The 20,673-nt window shown below is 38.5% G+C and overlaps 1 pseudogene; it reads right to left on the bottom strand.

Moving 5' to 3' along the window:
- Positions 1-8,053: 8,053 nt before the first annotated feature.
- LOC119260380 (non-POU domain-containing octamer-binding protein-like) lies at positions 8,054-19,448 on the bottom strand (annotated as a pseudogene).
- Positions 19,449-20,673: the final 1,225 nt, after the last annotated feature.

Genomic DNA, 20,673 nt, shown 5'->3' with positions numbered 1-20,673 from the left:
CCTTATTTTTCTGTATATGGAATTTTCCATTGAAATCTTACTAACTTCCCAGAGTTTCCCCTTCATATATTACTTTGACTTTAAATTATATAACTGTAGAGCCAGGAAGGCACAGAGCTTGTTCATCTATGATTGGGCAGTCGGGTAAAGGAGAGTCCTGGAGCTTTCAGTGACTTTCTCAGGTTTTTATTGAGCTTTGACATGTAGTGCAGCAACCAGGTACACTGCAAGCAAGGATGTTGGGGTGCCAGGAGGCCGATAGGCCTCCAAGCCCCCAGTAAATCTTCACTCTGGGCTCTCAGGCATTCTTTTCCCCCTTCTCTCTCTCTCTCTCTCTCTAGCACTCTCTCCTGCCTCTGATTCTCTTAGCTAATATCTCAATACTGCAACCATGGCACACATAAGTAAATAACATAACTTATAACAATGTAACAAAATGCAGGTGCCCCATCGGCAAGACAATTGTAATGGCCAAGCACAGAAAAGCCTGAAAATCACTTACACTACAATGCCATAAACCTAGGAGCCATGGGAAGGGTGGGGGGGAGAGGGGAGGACAAAGGAGGGGAGGGGAGGGGAGGAGATGGGAGGGGAAGGGAGGGGAGGAGAGGAGAGGGGAAGGAAGGGCAGGGGAGCTCAGTGCAGTGGACATGACTGTTACTGATATCTATTTTCCATTTCAAAGCACAAAGTATTACATGTCCCAGATCTTTTGGACTAGACTGAGGTATGTCATGTGACTAATCTGATCTACAAAATAAAAACAGAAGATGGGGCCTCCCTGGTGGCGCAGGGGGTTAAGATGCAACCTATGAAGCTATCCGCAGCCACTGCAGTGTGAGTTCAATCCCCAGCCAGGGAGCTACCCACATGGTGCCACAGACCTCTCCTGACTCACCCACTGCTCCCCTCAGCAGTGTATTTCAGTCAATCCACCTGTTCTGTTCCCTACTCTGTCTCTGGTGAATCTGCTCACCCCCACACCTCTGGCCTGTACCCCAGTTCTTGTATACATAAATAAATAAATCTTAAAAAATAGAAGATGCATGTATTAATTCTGGATAAGAGCTTCTAACCTCTGGAGCTTGACTCTTAAACTTCTGTTTTCTTGCCAGGTGTAGTGGAAGCATATGTTGGTAACAATATGTCTTAAGATCAAAGAAGTTGAAATACTGAGAAAACACCTGGGAGACAACATCCAGAAACATGTCGACAGTACTAAAAGTCTGCATGACCATTGGAGGTTGTTATCAATGAAAACCTAACTGGTCGTAGACTATCCTTGATAGGTGAGGGAAGGACTCTAAAAATTATATTCTAGGGCCTCCCTGGTGGCGCAGCGGTTGAGCGCTGGGTTGCGAAGCTGCCCGTGGCCTCTGCAGCGCCGGTTCGATCCCCGGCTGCTCCCCGGCCACCGGAGGAGGGTCCCACATGGCGCGCAGACCTCTCCTGCCGCCCGCTGCTCCCCTCAGCAGTGTACTTCGGTCCTTTTGCCTGCTCTGCTCCCCGCTCTGGCTCTGGTGAATTCTCTCACCCTCCCGCGCTTCTGACTGTACCCAGTGCATGTATAAACAAACAAACAAAAAACAAAATAAATAAATAAAAACAGGCCTCTATTAAGAAAAAAAAATATATTCTAATACTCTTCACATGTTCCTCTTTTTATTTAATCTCAAAATAGCTCTATAGGTAAGCATAATTTTATATCTTTTTTTTTTTATTGATGTGATTTGATGTCTCAGGGAAGTGAAGTTGCAAAAGGGCACACAGGTACTAAGGAGGAAGAGCTGGGACATAAGCTAAGCTTAGAGTCTATGTTCTTAGAGTTCACACTTTCCTGCCCCCAACTGTACTGACTCCAACATTTGTTGGGTGACGCTCTGAACTCTTCATCAATATCACAATCCTCCCATATCTGATGAGTGCCAGTTGGGTTCACAGCTTCATCCTAGGTGATTTTGTATCAAAATGACCTACAGAAGAGGTATTTTTCCTGATTATGTAAAACTAGTTTCTGCTGATTTCAGTGATGTGAGAATGCTATTAAATAAGTAACTGACATATAGTCAACATTAAAAATTTGGTAACAAGGTAGGTATCATGTTAAATCCCTTAACTATAATAAAAGCAAACAAGAGTTAGTGGTTTTAAGTATAATTAATACAAAAGTGCTCACCTGTATATTGTAATAGTATAACTGCTCTGTCAATTACTGCGTAGACAAATTGATTATACTAAATTTTAATGTATATTTTAATTATTTTTCAAACTGGATATTGAGTGACGATTGAATTAATAATTAAAAACATTCCAATGATGTATTCATAACTAATATATGAAAGGCATATTTAAGCAAATCTCTGTAAAATTAAGTTAATTCATGTGGAATGAGTTGCATTTAAATGACTCATTTCATTTCAGTGCCCTTCCTAATTGATTGGTTCAGCAGAAATGATCAGATCATGTGTCCAAACTACTCCACTACTTCATTCTGATAACTTTTCTGTTTCCTTTACAAGTTTTAAGGTTCCCTTTAAAATCCTCCAAATCTTATAGTAACCACACTTTCCAGAGCTTTATGAAATATGAAGTTCTTATCCTTGAAATGAAAGTCTAATTGCATTCAACGTGAATGCCTTCCTTTAGCTGGGTAGAATTTAGTTTCTGTTTTCATCTATTAAAATAAGTACTGGGTCACATCGAGGCCACAAAGAAATCAACAGAAACACTTGGATGTCTAGCTATTGCAGTTAAGTGAAAAGGATGCATTTTTCTAATATGAGTAGTCTACTTTTTAATTTTGGCTATGATTTCAATAGCCAAGATTCTGGAATTAAAAATAATAATAATAAATAGGCAAATGCAATTGCATGTTTATAATAAATTCTACTCCAAGCAGTCTTATTGAGTATTTTACATACCCTAAAGTGTACGAGTTTCAAATGTAAATAGGACTATTGTTCATGAGTTCTGGTCTCTAAACTTGTGACTGCATTTGGTAAAAATTAAAGCTGTTAGATTTGTAGCTGATAAAATGAGTCTTTACCAGTTTGAATCATACTTCAAGGACATCAGAACAGTCAACTAGGATTTATAACGTTATTTAGATTTTTCCATGTTCTTACAAAGTCAAAAAATAACACTCCCCAAATTTCTTGGTGCTTTTTTTTTTTCTAACATAAGCTTCCTAAGTAGTATTTAACATATAAAGCATTAGCTACAATTTGAGGACATCTTATTAAATGTTTACTGGTTTAGGGGTGGTGGCCATGAAATAAAATGTCACCAGAAAGTAGTAATGGTGCCTAACTACTGCAAAAAGAAATTCAAATGACCTCACACTATAGTTAGATGCTAATATTTTTCTAATTGTGCCTTTCCACAGAAAATGGATTCAGTTTCATCCTTTGTTGAATAGAAGGAGTTAGGATGATGGTAGTAATTGCCTCAAAATAGGTAAAGATTCCAGATTCACATAGTGCTTTTTCCTTATTGTGCCTATGTCACAGAGAGGATTTAAAACTGGGTGGGGAAAGTTTTCAATCCTAGAATCATGGTGAAAACAGCATATACTCCACACAGCAAAAGTCAGGTACTTATCTCTTCAATAAACTATGCAATTAATGATGTTCATTTATTTGAACACCTTAAAGCTCCCTATTGTTTATAAATAAGACTATAAATCACAGGGCATTTGTTATTAATAAAAAAAAAAAAAACTTTGGGGCCTCCCTGGTGGTGCAGGTGGTAGAGCGCCGCACCGTGAAGCTGTGCGGGTTAGATCCCAGCCGGCTGGCGAGAATCCCACATGGCGAAGCAGACCTCTCCTGTCTCGCCCGCTGCTCCCCTCAGCAGTATATTTTGTCAGTCTGCCTGTTCTGTTCCCTGCTGTGTCTCTGGTGAATCCTCTTACCCTCCAGCACATCTGGCCTATACCCTGGTTCTTGTATAAATAAATAAAATTTAAAATAAAATAAAACTTTGCTCTATAGGATATTACCAAGGATAGTTAATAGGAATCATTTTTTTAAAGATTTATTTATCTATTCATACAAGAGCCAGGTGAGAGGATTCACCAGAAACAGAGTGGAAAACAGAACAGGCAGAATAACTGAAATACACTGCTGAGGGGAGCAGCTGGCATGATAGGAGAGGTCTGCCACGCCATGTGGGTCAGCTCCCTGGCCAGGGATTTAACTCATGCTGCAGTAGCTGCAGATTGCTTCACAGTGCTGATGCTTAACCCCTTGCACCACCAGGGAGGCCCAGAAATTACTTTTTAAGTTCAGACTTTGATGCAAGAATTGGTACTCTATTGCCACAGAGAACCTACCCCAAAACATAGTGATTTAAAACAAAATTAAATGGAATAGTGGAAAACATTCATAAAGTCATTTCACAGTGTTAACAGAAATCTGTGAAGTGGTTAATATCCAAATTGTACAAGAAACTCAAACAATCCAATGGCAAGAAAGCAAAAATAAACTGTTTTACAAATGAGCAGGGCCTCCCTGGTGGCACAGGGGTTAACAACATGAGTTCAATCCCTGACCAAAGAGCTAACCCACATGATGTCTTGCCTGCTCCCCTCAGCAGTGTATTTCAGTATATCTGCCTGTTCTGCTCCCTACTCTAATTCTGGTGAATCTTCTCACCCTCCACACCTCTTGCCTACACCTTAGTTCTTGTATGCATAAATAAATAAAACTTTAAAAAAAATAAAAATGGGCAAAGAACCTAAATAGCAATTGTTCTTTAAAAGAAAAAAAAGGACATTTAGATGACCAACAGGTATATGAAAAAGTGTTAGTAGTAGTCATCAGTGAAATGTAAATCAAAATCATCATGATATATCATCTCACAGTTGTTAGAATGGCTATAATAAAAAATACAAATGATAACAAGTGCTGGTGAGAATGTGAAGAAAAGGGAACTTTATTGGTTGGAATAAAACTGTTACTGCCATTATAGAAAACTATGGATGATCCCCAAAATGTTAAAAACAGGACTATATGTCTCAATAATCCCACTTCCTGACTCTTATCCAAAGTAAATCAAATCATTATCTAGAATACATATCTATACCCTCATGTTTGCACTATTAACAGCAACCAAGATCTCTAAACAATCTAACCTAATAGTTTATTATATATCATATTTAATATATATTGACATATTTAGATATTACATATTATGTATTTACTAATAAAATTTTACATATACAATGAAACATTATTTAGCCAAATAAAGAAGGAAATTCTTTTGATATAACATGGATGAACCTGGAGAAAACTACGCTAAGTGAAAAAATCCAGATGCAGAAAGACTTAAATGCATGATTTCACTTCCATGTGAAATCTTAAAAATATTGAATTCATTGGAGCATAGATTACAATGGCAGTTGTCAAGGTGAGGGGGGAATAGGAAATGTTAGTCAAAGGGTAGAAAGTTTGGATATATAATGTGAATAAATTCTGGAGCTCTAAGAACAGCACAGTGACTAAAGTTATTAATATGGTATTATGTACTTGAGCATTTCTAAGAGAGTACATCTTAATTTTTCTCATTAAAGGAAAATATAACTGTATATATTAATGATCTTGTGTGTTATAATTATTTCACAGTGTTACCTGTATTAAAACATGTGCACTGTAGGGGCCTTTTATCCTCACAAGGGGTTAAGCGTCAGCACTATGAAGCTATCCTCACCTACTGCAGCATGCACTCAATCTGCAGCCAGGGAGGTGACACACATGGTGCAGCAGACCTCTCCTGTCTTGCCCACTGCTCCCCTCAGCAGTGTATTTCAGTACATCTGCTTGTTCAGCTCCCTACTCTGTCTGTGGTGAATCCTCTTACCCCCCACACCTTTGGCCTGTATTCCAGTTCTTGTATGCATAAATAAATAAATCTTTAAAAAAATAGATAAAACATGTACACTTTAAATACATGCAATTTTTATCAACTACAGCAAATCTGTACAAATATAAAACAAAACAATTATTTGCCTATGAATTTGCAATCTGGGCAATATTACGTATGTTGTTAGCGTCTGTTCTGTGTAGAATCAGATAATAGGTTCAAATGAGACTGATAGATTCACTTTTTCAGTTGGATTCTTAGGAGTGAACACTCTGCTGATGGCTGTCAGCTGCCAGCTGGGACTGTGAACGAGAGTACTGATTTTCTTCACATGGCTTTGCGCGCTGTAACTGTATGAGATTCTGCCCAGTACAGGGGCTGGTTTTCAGAAGGATGAAAGTAGAAACCACTGGTCTTTTAAAGACCAGGCTTCCAAACGGACACAATATTATTTCTGCTGTATTTTAATGGTCAAAGCAGTCCCAGGCCAACTGAAATTCAAGAGGGTAAAGGAGCAGACTATACTTGATAGAAAAGTGGCAGGCAAGCATGAGAAAGGAGTGCATTGACGTGATCATCTCTGTGTTTCGGTCCCACACCATAATTAATAGAGGACAATAGGCTTGAAAGTAGCAATGAATAACATTAGATACTAAGATTGGCCAATAGAGTAACCTGTTGCTTCTCAGAAACTTTTAGAAGTTCTTTTTTGACGTCATTGTTGAATAATCTTTTTTTTCCCCATTACAAATGTCAATTACCATTGTTTACTTGAAAGACAGAAAAGGCTGATGTACATCACAAGTCTATCAGACACAAAGAACTCCACTAGTTTGAAGACAGTGCATTGAAAAAGCAGCATGTCTCTCCACTTATGCAGTCTGATTTGACAGTACTCAGGAATATCTGAAAATCTGAATAACTTTCTGGATTTTCATATTTTTCAATATGATCACAGCTAATATTAGGTCCTTTTATTTTTTTGCTACAAACTGAAAAGGAATATTTAGAAATCAGAATGCAAGATAGCAATGTATGCAAAACAATGTATGGATTTTAACTTAGAATACATGAATACATGCCTGCATTCACAAAAGTAATAAGTTTTTACCTAGTTCTTTTAAAGAATTCCTCTGAGAGGATGGTTGCTCTCCAGGAAAAATTTAAGTGAACATTTTGTAGTGAGGGTACAGGTCTCATTATTAACTTGATATTTCAAGTCTGTTATAATACGGTCAATGGCCCTGAGAGAGTAACATTAAGGTTTCTCAATCTCAACACTACTGATATTTTGGGGCAGACAATTCTGCTCCTGGAGCCCATGCTGTGCATTGTAGGATGATTAGTAGCACGAGTGCCTTCTATGCACTAGATGGCAATAGCTCTTACCAATGTGACAATCAAACAGTCTTCAGACATAGTGAAATAGTCCCTGCGGTAAAATTATCTCTAGTTGAGAACTACTGCATTTTAGTAAATTTATAATTAAAAAATAAGTTTTTCCTTATATAGCTTTCTTTGTCTCAGAAAGTCTCCTCTGTCCGCCCTTTCAGAATTAAAGGTATCGTTATGAGCCAGGTATGTCTTCCATTTAAATGAAAAATGCCTCCTTTAATCCAAAGTTTGGATTGATATTTCAAGCAATATAAATGGATATGTTTGCTTGTTTTTTAATGCATTTGCCCAAGTTTTATTTGTGGGTGTCCTGCAATAAGTGATTTCTCAATTTAAAAACTTTAAGAAAAAGATTATTCAGTAGAAAATATAAGCAAGATTTCATGATTCATAATGCTGGAAAGGACCTTAACTATCACCTATCATATACTCATATGCCAGGAGAGCTAGAAGAAACTGCAGATAGCAAGTTGTCAAATGGCTTGTTCGCTTATAAATGGTTTAAATATATTTTTAAAAGTTGATGCTGCATTGTTGCTCATCTCAGAAAAATGCTAAAGTTATCAGGGGAAAATCAAACATGGTAGAGCAATAAAAGTGCACAGCATAGCTATCTAATATAGGAAAGAATAAGAGTTACTGTCTGACCTTCAGCAAATAGCAACCCTGTTCCCAAAATGATACTAGGCCTATCAAGAAAAGCTGTGAACAGCAAAATCATACACATGAAAAGGCCATTCCTGAATTGTCTGTACACATGAAAAAGGTGGAGGCAAGTTAACACAAGATTTATTTTCTAAGATATGTTGAAATGAAAACCTGTAAGAGAAAATGTCTTCTTTAGGACATGAAGGGGTAATACAATAGAAGCTTGGCCAAAACATTTGATGGTTGGTGGAGTTAATCCCAAGGTTCTATCTGACATAATATTAGCAGATCCTGGTAAAACTGGGGTATCAGTTGGCACAGGGGCAGGGACCATGGAGCCTCTGCTGTTTATGCCCATATCACTGACCATTGTCATGTGGCCCATTCATATCTCCTGTTCTGTCCCATCAGGGTAGGTTTTCTTGAATGCTACTTACTGTTGCTGCATCATTTCATCCTGCTGTCACTGCATCTCTTCCTCACTGCCTATGATCTTCCCTCTGTTTGAGCTCCACTTGATTTTATTTAAGCACTTCTTGATTATGCAACTTTTTTATCCTCAGAAGAGCTTTAATGCCTCATCAAATCCTGCTTCATTAGCATGACATGGTGTCCATGGTGAGCGGCTGCCACACCGAGTTCCGGTTTCTCAAGAGCTCCCTTGATGTTTTCCAGTGCCTGAGATCGTGGAGCCCATGGACCAACTAGATGATGAAGGATTTCCAGAGATGCTAATAATAAAGAACTAGTAATTTTAGAAGATATGAGAGAAGCCACCCATTTTTGCACAATCTGGCTCCTTTGACTAGGAGTATGCCTTGATGTGGAAAAACAGTGAGTGTCTTCCAGGGCAGAGCATACTCTTAGTCAAAGGAGCCAGACTGTGCAGAAATGGGTGCCTTCTCTCATTCCTTCTGAAATTGCTAGTCTCTTATTACTAGCTTCTCTGGAAATCCTTCATCATATAGCTGGTCCGTGGGCTCCATAGTCTCAGGCATTGGAAATGTGTTTAGCAGGAAGAAGTCTTCACTGCACATGTCCAGAGCTTTCCAAGCAGCTGGTTTCCCTGAGAATTCAACACTGTCTTTTCCTGAGGGCCTTCCTCAATCATTCTCAATATCTACAACTCTCTCCACCAGCCCAAACATATGAAAGTCTTCCTGGAATGTACTGTGAGGGATGTACTATGGCAAGAAAAGTGCACACACAGCAGCTTTCTTTCCATGGGATGGCATATTGTCCAGTTCCACTTTGACAATTTCCCCTGGGTTTATGTTTCCAAGTTGATAAAGTGAAAGCCCTTATCCTCATGAATAAAAATTTCATCTGCCTTCCCACATTTGTCAAATAGCTTTCTCACTTCCTTCTTACCAATGTCAGGAGGATGATGGCCTGTGAAAAGCTGGCAATGTTGGGTGAATGGCTTCTCTCCTGGTTTCCTAAAATTCTTCAGGTAAATAGTCAAGCTTTGATTTTGAGTGCTTGCTAGCTAGTTTGCAGGTATTGGTGGCTGAGTGGCTATGCTGTTGCTGCTGTGAGTGCTGCTGGTGGTAATGCCTATGATGCTTCTTTGGAGTATGTTTTTGCATCTCCAAGTTAAAGGTTTTATTGCTCTGAATTTTTCACTCCTCTACCTACTGTTCTCATAGTATCAGAAACATTCACTGCTTATTTATAAATTAAATCACACTTAGCAAGATTATTTTCAGTAGGTCAGATTTTCAGACTTAATGGCATGTAGAGTCAAAATTTGAAGCCAAAAAACTCCCAATTTTGAGCCCAGTTTTTTTCACTATCCTATGGTATTTTTTATAAGAGCCCTCCCTTATTATCTTCACATTATAGGATTTTTTAGACAGTACCCTACAACACTGTGAATTTAAGTTCAAAAAGATGCAAGAATGGAAGAGTAACAAAGAACACTTATTTCAAGGAAATTCCATGTCTGTAGAGTCTGTTATGAAGAGGTTTAACTGTATTAGTAAACACTGTATATATGTTTTCAATTCCTATTCCTAGGATTTGGCTATGATTATATCTACTTATGAAATTATCTCTGCCTGCATTCTCCTGTTCCCAGTAATACAAGCAATTATTTGCCATTGGCACCACACATTTGAGAATGTGATTTACCTACCGACTTAAGAAACATGCAAATATAGTTTGAAAGTATTCTCTAGGGTGACATTTACATTATAGTTTAAATATATTTTAACTGTTTTCCCAGAAAACTAGACTTGAAGAGCAAGATAAAAAGAAGGACAAGGAATAGCTCAACTTGAATTTATAGTAGAGTCCAGAGAAAAGGCTCTTATGGGGTGTGCTCAGGGCTGGCATTTTTCTTCTCCAGATTTTATTGGCTCTACTTTCTAGATTCCTCTAAAATCTCTCTGTTCCTTTGCTGCCCAGAAACAATCCCTGCTATTGGAAAAGGATCTTCTCTGAGTATTGGTAATCCATTTTATATTTAGCCTTAAAAAATTAGGACAACTCTTTCTTGAGAAACAATCATTAATCCCAGTGAGTGATTCCAGATAGGCACGCTCTGAAGGAAGGTAAAGCATCTTCATCTTTTTCTACAGATGGGGGAAACAGGCAGATGAATTTAAGGATCTGAAAACTCAAACCACCTAAACAGCATTGCTGACAATTTGGTGTTTTCTCCAGGCTCTGTCCTTTTAATGCATCTGAAATGCATAATCATTAAGAACAACTTTACAGAGAGACATCAACATGGCAGTGGGGAAATGCTGCGAATAAGTCCTCCCATAAAAAAGTTAACAGGGAGGAAAAGCGGCAGGTCCCAGTGAGAACTGGGACACGGAAGATAAATGGGTGACTCTGGCAAACTGCCTGAAGAAGAAAGTTGCCATAAAAGAGGACTAGAAGGGAGGAAAGCTCAGAACCCTGCTACCCACCCCCACCCACAAAGTCTGCACTCTCTGACCACAGAAAGGAGGGAAACAAACAAACAAAAACAACCAACAACACCAAACTACACGTCAAGTGGGACTGTGAGTGGAAAGGAACTATTTCAGGCATCGCACCCTGTGAACTGGAACTGTGGAGAACCAGGAATTGCAGAGGAGGTGAGCAAACTCAAAAAGCATATGCAGAGTGTGGCTGCCTTCAGAGTGTGGCTGCCCAGGTCCCTGTGCCTGCCATCTAGGCTTGCAGGGAGACAGGTGGGAGCCCTCAATGAGGTGAATGTCCCTCACTGAGTAATCAGAAACCAGGCGCCAAGACATGGGAGCAGGGTGCAAAAGGTGCCATTTCTGGGCCTCCCCGGTGGCGCAGCTGTTGAGCGCTGGGTTGTGAAGCTGATGGCAGCCTCTGCAGCTTCTGTTCAATCCCCGGCCACCACCGGGTGAGGGTCCCACATGGCATGCAGACCTCTCCTGCTGTCTGCTGCTCCCCTCAGTAGTGTACTTTGGTCCTTCTGCCTGCTCTGCTCCCCGCTCTGGCTCTGGTGAATTCTCTCACCCTCCTGCGCTTCTGACTGTACCCAGTGCTTGCATAAATAAATAAATAAATAAATAAACAAACAAACAAATCTTTTTTAAAAAAAGGTGCCATTTCTGTGTACACTGAACTGGGCTACAGCCCACGTCCTGGATCTGAGGGCTTCACTGACACCCGGGGCACAAAATTCAGGGAACAGGATCCTCACGACGGTGGGGCACAGGGCAGACCCAGCACCCCCAGCCGTTGAGGCTCTCCATGCCACTCTCACACTTTTCCCCTGAACCCACTGGGAAAAAAAGCTGTTCTTGGAAGGACACTAGGAAAGATCTCTGGCGCCACCTAGCGACCAGAAAAAATCACCAACATCCTGATAGTTGGAAACCAGGGATCCCAAAAAAACCCTCAGGCTCTGGGAGGGTGGGCCACGCAAATGGGGATAAGGAGAGACATAAGGCCTGGAGCAAGAGAGCCAGGCACAGGATCTGGAGCATGGGATGTGCCATAGCAGTGGGCACTGCACAGGGTGACAGCCAGAGTTTTGGATCTGATAGCCCTGGAACTGAGACCTTGAGTGCAGAAGTCAGTTCCCTCCATACAGCTGAGGGAACAGCAATGGGTGAACACGGGGCAGACACAGCACCAGCTTAAATAAGAGCCCCTGTGTTGAGGTGCTCCCCTCTGCCTCCCCTCCATTTCTCAGAGAACCACTAGGGAAAAGAACAGGTCAGCAAGTTCCGATCTCCAGGACACCTCGTGACCAGAACAAAATCACCAACTAGCTGATTCCCTGTTGGAACTGAGTAAATGTGGAGGAGGAAACTGTAAGGGACAGCGCCAAGCAACACAGCATCAACACCCTGGTGGAGTTTTGGCCTCCCAGTGCTGGTCTCAGTCTGGTAAACTGTTTCTGGCACTCCTAAAGGAGCACTCCAAAAAGATGCCTGCCAACACCAGAGGCACAAAATCCCAATGCATAGAACTAATTAGAAAGCAAACAACAGGGAGAAGAAAAAATAAAAATAACCAAGCAAGCCCACAGGAGAACACACCACAAAAAGAAATTCAGTCACCAGAGCTCAACAATGACATGGAAGAACTTCTCGGCCTATCAGATAGAGAATTAATGATCATCATGATTAAAAAGCAGACAGAAAATGAAAAGAAAAAAAATGATTTGAGACAAATAATCACTGAACTGAAGAATGAAATTGAGACCTTAAGAAAGGAGAGAAAAGAAACGCAGATTAAACGATTACTAGAGGAGATAAAGAACTCTGGAAAAAGCAATGAAAACAGAATCGATGAAATGGAAGAACAGATAAGTACTATCAAAGGCACAGAAATAAAAAGAGCCAAAAGAGAAAAGGAGAGAGAGGTGCAAATGAAGCAGTATGAGGGGACTCTTAGACAATTATCAGACTCCATGAAGAGAGCTAATGTAATAGTAATAGGCATTCCAGAAGGTGAGGAGAGAGACAAAAGAACTGAGAAATTATTCAAGGAGATAATTGAAGAAAATTTCCCAAGCATGAAAAAGGAGATAAATATAGACACACAAGAAGTGAGAAGAACTCCCAATTACCACAATGAAAAGAAAACTACAGCAAGACACCTAATAGTAAAGCTTGCACGAGTCCAAGACAAGGAAAAAATAATGAAACTGGCAAGGGGGAAGAAATAGATAACTTATAAGGGAAAACCAATCAGGTTAACTTCAGACTTCTCTGAAGAAACATTACAGAGTAACATATTCAGCAAACTTCAAGACAGCAAATGCCAACCAAGAATACTTTACCCTGCAAAGCTCTCCTTCCCCTATGAAGAAAAAATATGGACCTTCTCAGACAAACAGAAACTCCAGAAATTCATTATAACTAAACCCTCACTCCAAAAAAATTCTACAAGAAGTCCTAAAGCCAAAACCACCAGAGGAATGAACAAGAAGAACAGAAAAAAGCAAGGAATAAAATCACAAAAAAGACAAACAAAATGGCAAACACAGATACCAATATATCAATATTAACTCTAAATGTACATGGATTAAACTCATCCATAAAAAGACAAAGAGTAGCAGGCTGGAATGAAAAACAAAATCCAACCTTCTGCTGTCTCCAGGAAACACATTTAACCACAAAAGATAAACATAGATGGAAAGTAAAAGGTTGGAAAACAATCCTACAAGCAAATGAACCAAAAAAGGAGGCAGGAACAGCCATACTTATCTCAGATGAAATAGACTTCAAATTAAAAAAGGTAAAAAGAAACATAGATGGACATTACATTATCTACATTATCATTAAGGGGACAATACATCAGGAAGATATAACACTCATCAACATATACTCACCAAATGAAGGGGCACCAAAATATATTAGACAATTATTATCAGCTCTGAAAACAGACATTAAAGAAAATACATATATATTGGGAGACTTCAACACCCCACTCTCACCAATGGACAGATCAATGAGACAGAAAATAAACAAAGACACTAGAGCCCTAAATAAATACATAGAACTCATGGATTTAACAAACATCTATAGAACACTGTACCCAAAAAAATCCGAGTACACATTTTTCTCAAGTGCGCATGGATCATTTTCCACAATCAATCACATACTGGGCCACAAGACCAACATCAACAGATACATGAAAATCAAAATCATTCCAACTATCTTCTCTGATCATAAAGGCATCAAGCTAGAAATAAATCGTGAAAAGAAAACAAGGAACCCTCCCACTTCATGGAGATTGAAATCCACACTACTGGAAGACCACTGGAATAATGAGAGGATCAAAGAAGAAATTAAAAAATACTTTGAGTTGAACGACAAGGAGGACATCACTTCCCAGAATGTATGGGATGCAGCAAAAGTAGTAATAAGAGCAAAATATATAGCAATACAGGCTCATATCAACAAACAAGAAAGAACTCAAAGAAACAACTTAATCTCACATCTCAAAGAGCTAGAAAAAGAACAACAAAAAACCCTAAAGGCGGTAGAAGAAAGGAAATAATAAAAATCAAAGCAGAAATAAACAAATTGGAAATAAAAAAAAAAGATCAATGAAACCAAAAGTTGTTTCTTTGAAAAAATAAACAAAAAGTAGACAAACCTCTAGCCAGGTTTACAAAGAAAAGACAGGAGAAAACACATATAAATAGGATTACAAATTAAAGAGGAGAAATCACAACAGACTCAGTAGAAATCCAAAGAATAATCAGAGATTACTATGAACACTTATATGCAAACAAATTCAACAACCTAGAGGAGATGGATAAATTCCTAGAATGATATAATCATTCAAAGCTGGACAAAGAAGAAATAGAATAACTTAACAGACCAATTACAAGCAGTGAGATTGAGGCAGTAATCAAAGCACTCCCCAACAACAAAAGCCCAGGCCCAGACAGCTTCACAAATGAATTCTACCAAACATTCAGCAGTGAATTAGTGCCTATCTTACATAAACATTTTCCAAAAATTGAAAAAGAAGGAATACTACCAAATAGTTCTACCAAACCAACATTACTCTAATACCAAAACCAAGCAAAGACAGCATAAAAAAAAGAAAATTACAGGCTGATTTCCCTAATGAACACTGATGCAAAAATTCTCAACAAAATCCTTGCCAACAGAATCCAACAATTCATCAAAGGGATAGTACACCACAATCAAGTGGGATTCATCCCTGGGGCACAAGGATGGTTTAACATATGAAAACCAGTAAGTGTAATCCAACACATCAACAACAACAAAAAAAAATAAAAACTATATGATCATATCAAAAGATGCTGAGAAAGCATTCGACAAAGTCCAACATCCATTTATGATGAAGGCCCTTGAAATTCTTGGGATAGAAGGAACATACCTTAACATGATAAAAGCCATATATGACAAACCCACTGCCAACATTATTCTCAATGGCGAAAAGCTGAAGGCCTTTCCTTTAAGATCAGGAACAAGACAAGGATATCTTATCTCTCCACTGCTCTCCAATATAATATTGGAAGTCCTAGCCAGGGCAATAAGACAAGAGAAAGACATAAAAGGAATCCAAATAGGAAAAAGAAAAAGTAAAACTATCACTATTTGCAGATGATATGATAATATACATAGAGAACCCTAAAACCTCCACAGAAAAGAAACTCTGTAATAATAATAATCAACCAATTCAGTAAAGTAGCAGGATGCAAAATCACCATGCAAGAATCAGTAGCCTTCCTATATATAATCAATCGGAAGAAGAAGAAATCAAGAAAACCATCCCTTTTATAATTGAAACAAAAAAAAAATCAAATACTTGGGAATAAACCTAACAAAAGAAGTGAAAGGCCTATACAAAAAAATTATAAAACACTGTTAAAAGAAATTGAAGAAGACACAAAGAAATGGAAAGACATCCCCTGTTCATGGGTTGAAAGAATCAACATTATTAAAGTGGCCATCCTACCAAAAGCAATATACAGATTAATGCTATTCCAGTAAAAATCCCAATGACATTCTTCAAAGAAATAGAACAAATGCTGATGAAATTCATATGGAACCACACACACACACACACAAAAAAAATACAAATAGCCAAAGCCCTACTGATGAAAACAAAGGAGAAAGGAGGTATTACACTTCCAAACTTCAAGCTATACTACAAAACCATAATAATTAAAACAATTTTGTATTGGAAGAGAAACAGACACACAGACCAATGGAACTGAATAGAGAGCCCAGAACTAAAGCCACACTTATATGGACAACTAACCTTTGACAAAGGAGCAAAGATTATGCAATGGAACATGGACAGTTTGTTCAATAAATGGTGAGGGAAAACCAGCTGGACCTCCACATGCAAAACAATGAAACTAAACCACCACCTCTCACCATGCACAAAAATGAACTCAAAATGGATAAAAGAACTGGACATAAGACCTGAAAACATAAAATACATAGAAGAAAGTATAGGTAAAACACTATAAGACATACATCTCAGAAACAATCTTTAAAGACTCATCACCTAAAGCAGTGAGAGCGAAGGCAAAGATAAACACCTGGGATTACATCAAAGTGAAAAGCTTCTGTACAGCCAAAGAACCATTAACCAAAACAGACACCCCAATGATTTGGGAAAAAAATCTTTGCATTCCATTCAACTGATAAAGGGACCGATCACAAAGATATACAAAGAACTCACACAGCTCAATAAAAACAAAATAAACAATCCAGTCAAGAAATGGGCAGAAGGGCCTCCCCTGGTGGCATAGCGGTTGAGCGTTGGGCTGCAAAGCTGCCTGCAGCCTCTGCAGCACTGGTTCCATTCCCAGCCGTAGGTGAGGGTCCCACATGGCATGGACAGACCTCCCCTGCCACCCCCGCTATTCCCCTCAGTAGTGTATTTTATCAGTCTGCCTGTTCTGTTCCCCACTCTGGCTCTGGTGAATTCCCTCACCCTCTCGCTCCTCTGACTGTACCCAGTGCTTGTATAAATAAATAAATAAAACTTTAAAAAAAAATTACTTAAAAAAAAAAGAAAGAAATGGGCAGAAGCACTCAAAAGACATTTCTCCAAAGAAGAAATTCAAATGGCCAACAGGCATGTGAAAAAATGTTCAAAGTCCCTTATCAGGGAAATGCAAATCAAAACCACACTGAGACACCACCTTACACCAGTAAGAATGGCACATATCAAGAAAACTAGCAAAAACAAATGTTGGAGAGGATGCAGTGAAAAAAGAACTCTCCTACACTGCTGGTGGAGTGAAAACTAGTCCAACCATTGTGGAAAGCTGTCTGGAGGTTCCTTGGTCTACTAAAGATGGAGCTACCATACAATCTGGAAATTCCACTCCTAGGGATCTACCCAAAGAATACAAAAACTGTGATTCAAAAGAGCATCTGTACGCCTATGTTTATTGCAGCACTATTTACAATAGGTAAAACCTGGAAACAACCCAAATGCCCAAAAATAGATGACTGGATCAAGAAGATGTGGTATATATACACAATGGAATATTATTCAGCAATCAAAAAAAGATAAACTCATGCCATTCACAGCAATGTGGATGGAGCTAGAAGAAATTATGCTCATTGAAATAAGCCAGAAGGAAAAAGAAAAATATCAGATGGTTTCACTTATAACAGGAATATAGGGGAACCAAATAAGACATCAGTGTAAAAAAATAGTAATAACACTAAAAAACACAACAAAGCAAAAACAGACAATTATAAATGAGAGACATACTGCTGGGAGGAGGATGGGGAGGGGTGAGAGGGATGGAGGGAGGAGCACAGGGGACTGTGGTGATGGTGCATGGGTGTCTCTGGGAAGGAAATTCTATGGGGACTCAATCTGAGGGGGTGGAGAAAAGCAAATATATTCTAAAAATGTAAAAAATGATAAATGTTAAAAGAAATAAAGAAATTTTAAAAAAAGCAACTTTACAGGAATAAAATGTTCAGCATCTTGTCTGCTGTAAAAAGAGAAAATGTGAGATATGGGGTTCCAAAGTAAATGTGTATAGTGTAGAAGAAAGGAGTAATTATTCCTTATTACCTTTCTCTCCTCTCTCCAGATAGTAATTGAAAAAAAAAAATTTATTCAACAAGGACTAAAGGAAACTTTTGATATTCTGGAATTCTAATCAAAAGTATTGGTCACATTTAGTGCTCTGGTAGAGAGAACAGTATTCATAAATTATTAACAAGACAGTTTCTGAAATATCAGACAAACAAATTCAAATTCTTTTGGATAAGTGGATAAAAGAAAAGAATGGATGAACAGCTGAACCACAAATAAACAGAAAACTTAAGCCTCCTACTACATCATTAAGTACATAAGTCCAGCTTTTGGTTCATTAGAATATTCTTCTGAGAAATATGTTTCCTTTCTTACTTCTGTCTCATGATTAGTACATATTCACCTTCTCCCTTTTCCAAGAAGCAACAATGGATATTTCTTATCAGGAAGGGATATCCATCCTGCTAGCTGACACCCAAAAAATAATACTGACCACTGAAGAGGAGCAAAGGATGATCATAAAAAGGGGAAAGTTACAGTCTTCTCTGTTTTAATAATTGATGATGTTTAGAGAGTCAAAGAAACCAAGAACACATAATTTAATGTATTCAGAATGTCTAAGTGAATAATAAATGCTATATTACTGCCACATTTACCCTAGTGTCGTTCTTACTTTATATCCATTATATGTGTTCAATTTAACAGATAATCATTTTATTGACTTGAATGTACATATAATCCCAGAGAATAGAAACTTTTTTCCAGCAACTATAAGTAATCAGTAATTAACATCCTCTCTATAGAAGATTTGAAACCCTTGCAGGTAGGATTATCCCTATAGGACAATAACACTATTAGACCCAATCTGTTAGAAGGTGGAGCTTTTAGTATTACCGAATGAAAAGACAGTAATTCTGGCATTTACATGGAAGGTGTCCTTGAATTTCTTCGCTTGGTTCTTGGAACTCTAGCCTTTCTAGAGTTTCTCTCTTAAAAGTACATGATGAGTATAGGGGTCTAGGTAAGAGGGAGCAACAATGTCTATTGGCCTAATCCTAAATCAGAAGGACTAACACAGGCTATTGTTTGCCATTAGATATGGTCAAAATCTATGGAGATGGAATTCTACAAAGAGGCTTAAAAGCTAAAATATAATAGTAAAAACATTAGTAGCTGCATTGTGGCTTGAGGGTATATGGCCCCAGCTATAGCTCAACCTCATGTGAAAAAAAAAAAAAAACCAGTCTACCAAACTTTATTCATGATACATATGAAATATATAAAAGTTGTGATACATAAAATTCAGGGCATTAACAGTGGTTATCTCTGAATGGAGAAAATGTGAGTAGCTGTCATTATTTTCTTTGAGGATTTCTGTATTTTCTATAACGATTTATCTGTTTTCCAGAAATATCACATGTATGCAGCTTTGTACAAACACACATATGCATGTCCATGGAGTAAAAAAGAAGCAAAGTGGAAGTGTATCTTAAATTCTGTGAGGGTAGGTTTAGAGGCAAATTAAAAAATCATAGTTCAATTATGCTATTTACCCAAGAAGACATCACGATGTGATTATGCTTAGTTTAGGTCAGTCTTCATTCAATCATAATTTTATACAGAGGATCCATATCCTTAGACTTTCTATACAAAACAAGCTCATTGTTTAGGGTTTGCCCAATAGTAGACCCTTATTTAAAAAGATTATTCAGTTCACAGCTCACTGAGCAAAGATAAAGATCTATTTGCTTGGATCAGCTCTCACAGAACAAGTGATACAGAAACTGGAAGCCAAAATGTCAGGGAAGCCAGCATTTTCCCCAGCTTCTCACCTTGGTGAAGCCAGTTGCATTATTTTCAGTCTGATTTGGAGGAGCACACACAATGAGAGCAGATCAGGCTTTTCCTTTGTGGGTGTCAGATAATTGTCTCTGCAACACCTCCCTGAAGGTTTGACTAAGCCAGGCTCTTAGTGTTTGTGGCTTTCCAACTCTAAACTCCTGCTTAGTAATTCCTCCCTTTCTTCTTATGATCTCAGTTGAGCTATAGATATAATTCTGCAAAAAATTACATCCCTCTTCATGTCCTGATGAAAAACAGAGAAAAAATATAGAATGAGGAGATTTTTCAAATCTCATCCTTTAAATTTTCTAATCTGTTCCCAGAAATATATACCTATTTGTGCCAGATGCTGTTTTAGATGACTGGTTTTCAGAAGTCCTGGCAATTTTAGGTTGTCTCCAGACCCACAATGTTCTGAAGCACTTGGGGGGAGACTGGAGGGCTGTGTGTATGGCTGAAAACTCACACTCTACCCAATCTCCCCAGAAACCTATGGAGTTTTACTCTTACAGTGAAGGTCTTATCTCAGTTTGAGACCAAAGCGTCAGCTCCAATAGCCACACTGTTAACCCAGGAGACCTTTTATTCCACGAGAATCTGAAGATGGCTGTGGTAACTTGAATTCTGAATATGGTAGGCAGAATTCTGAGATGATCCCAAGATTCCTGCCCCATGGTATATATGCCTTGTGTAATTCTCTTCCCTGATATGACTGCTGTGATGAAGTTATGAATCAGTTGACTTTGAGTTAATCAACAAGATGATTATCTAGATGGAACTGATCTAATTAAGTTAGCCTGAAAAGTTCTTCAGTCCTTTTTAAGAGAGATTTGAAGCATGAGGAGATCTGAAAGGGGCCGTGGGATAAGGACTCAGTGTAGACTCTGATAACATAGGGACTGTTGTCCAACAATAATGAAGAAAACTGAATTTCAATCCAAAAGATAC

Source organism: Talpa occidentalis, unplaced genomic scaffold (genome assembly GCF_014898055.3).
Source record: "Talpa occidentalis isolate TD23 unplaced genomic scaffold, MPIMG_talOcc4v2.1 talOcc4.6, whole genome shotgun sequence".
NCBI classification, from domain to species: Eukaryota; Metazoa; Chordata; class Mammalia; order Eulipotyphla; family Talpidae; genus Talpa; species Talpa occidentalis.
This window is presented reverse-complemented; position numbering and strand designations above follow the sequence as displayed.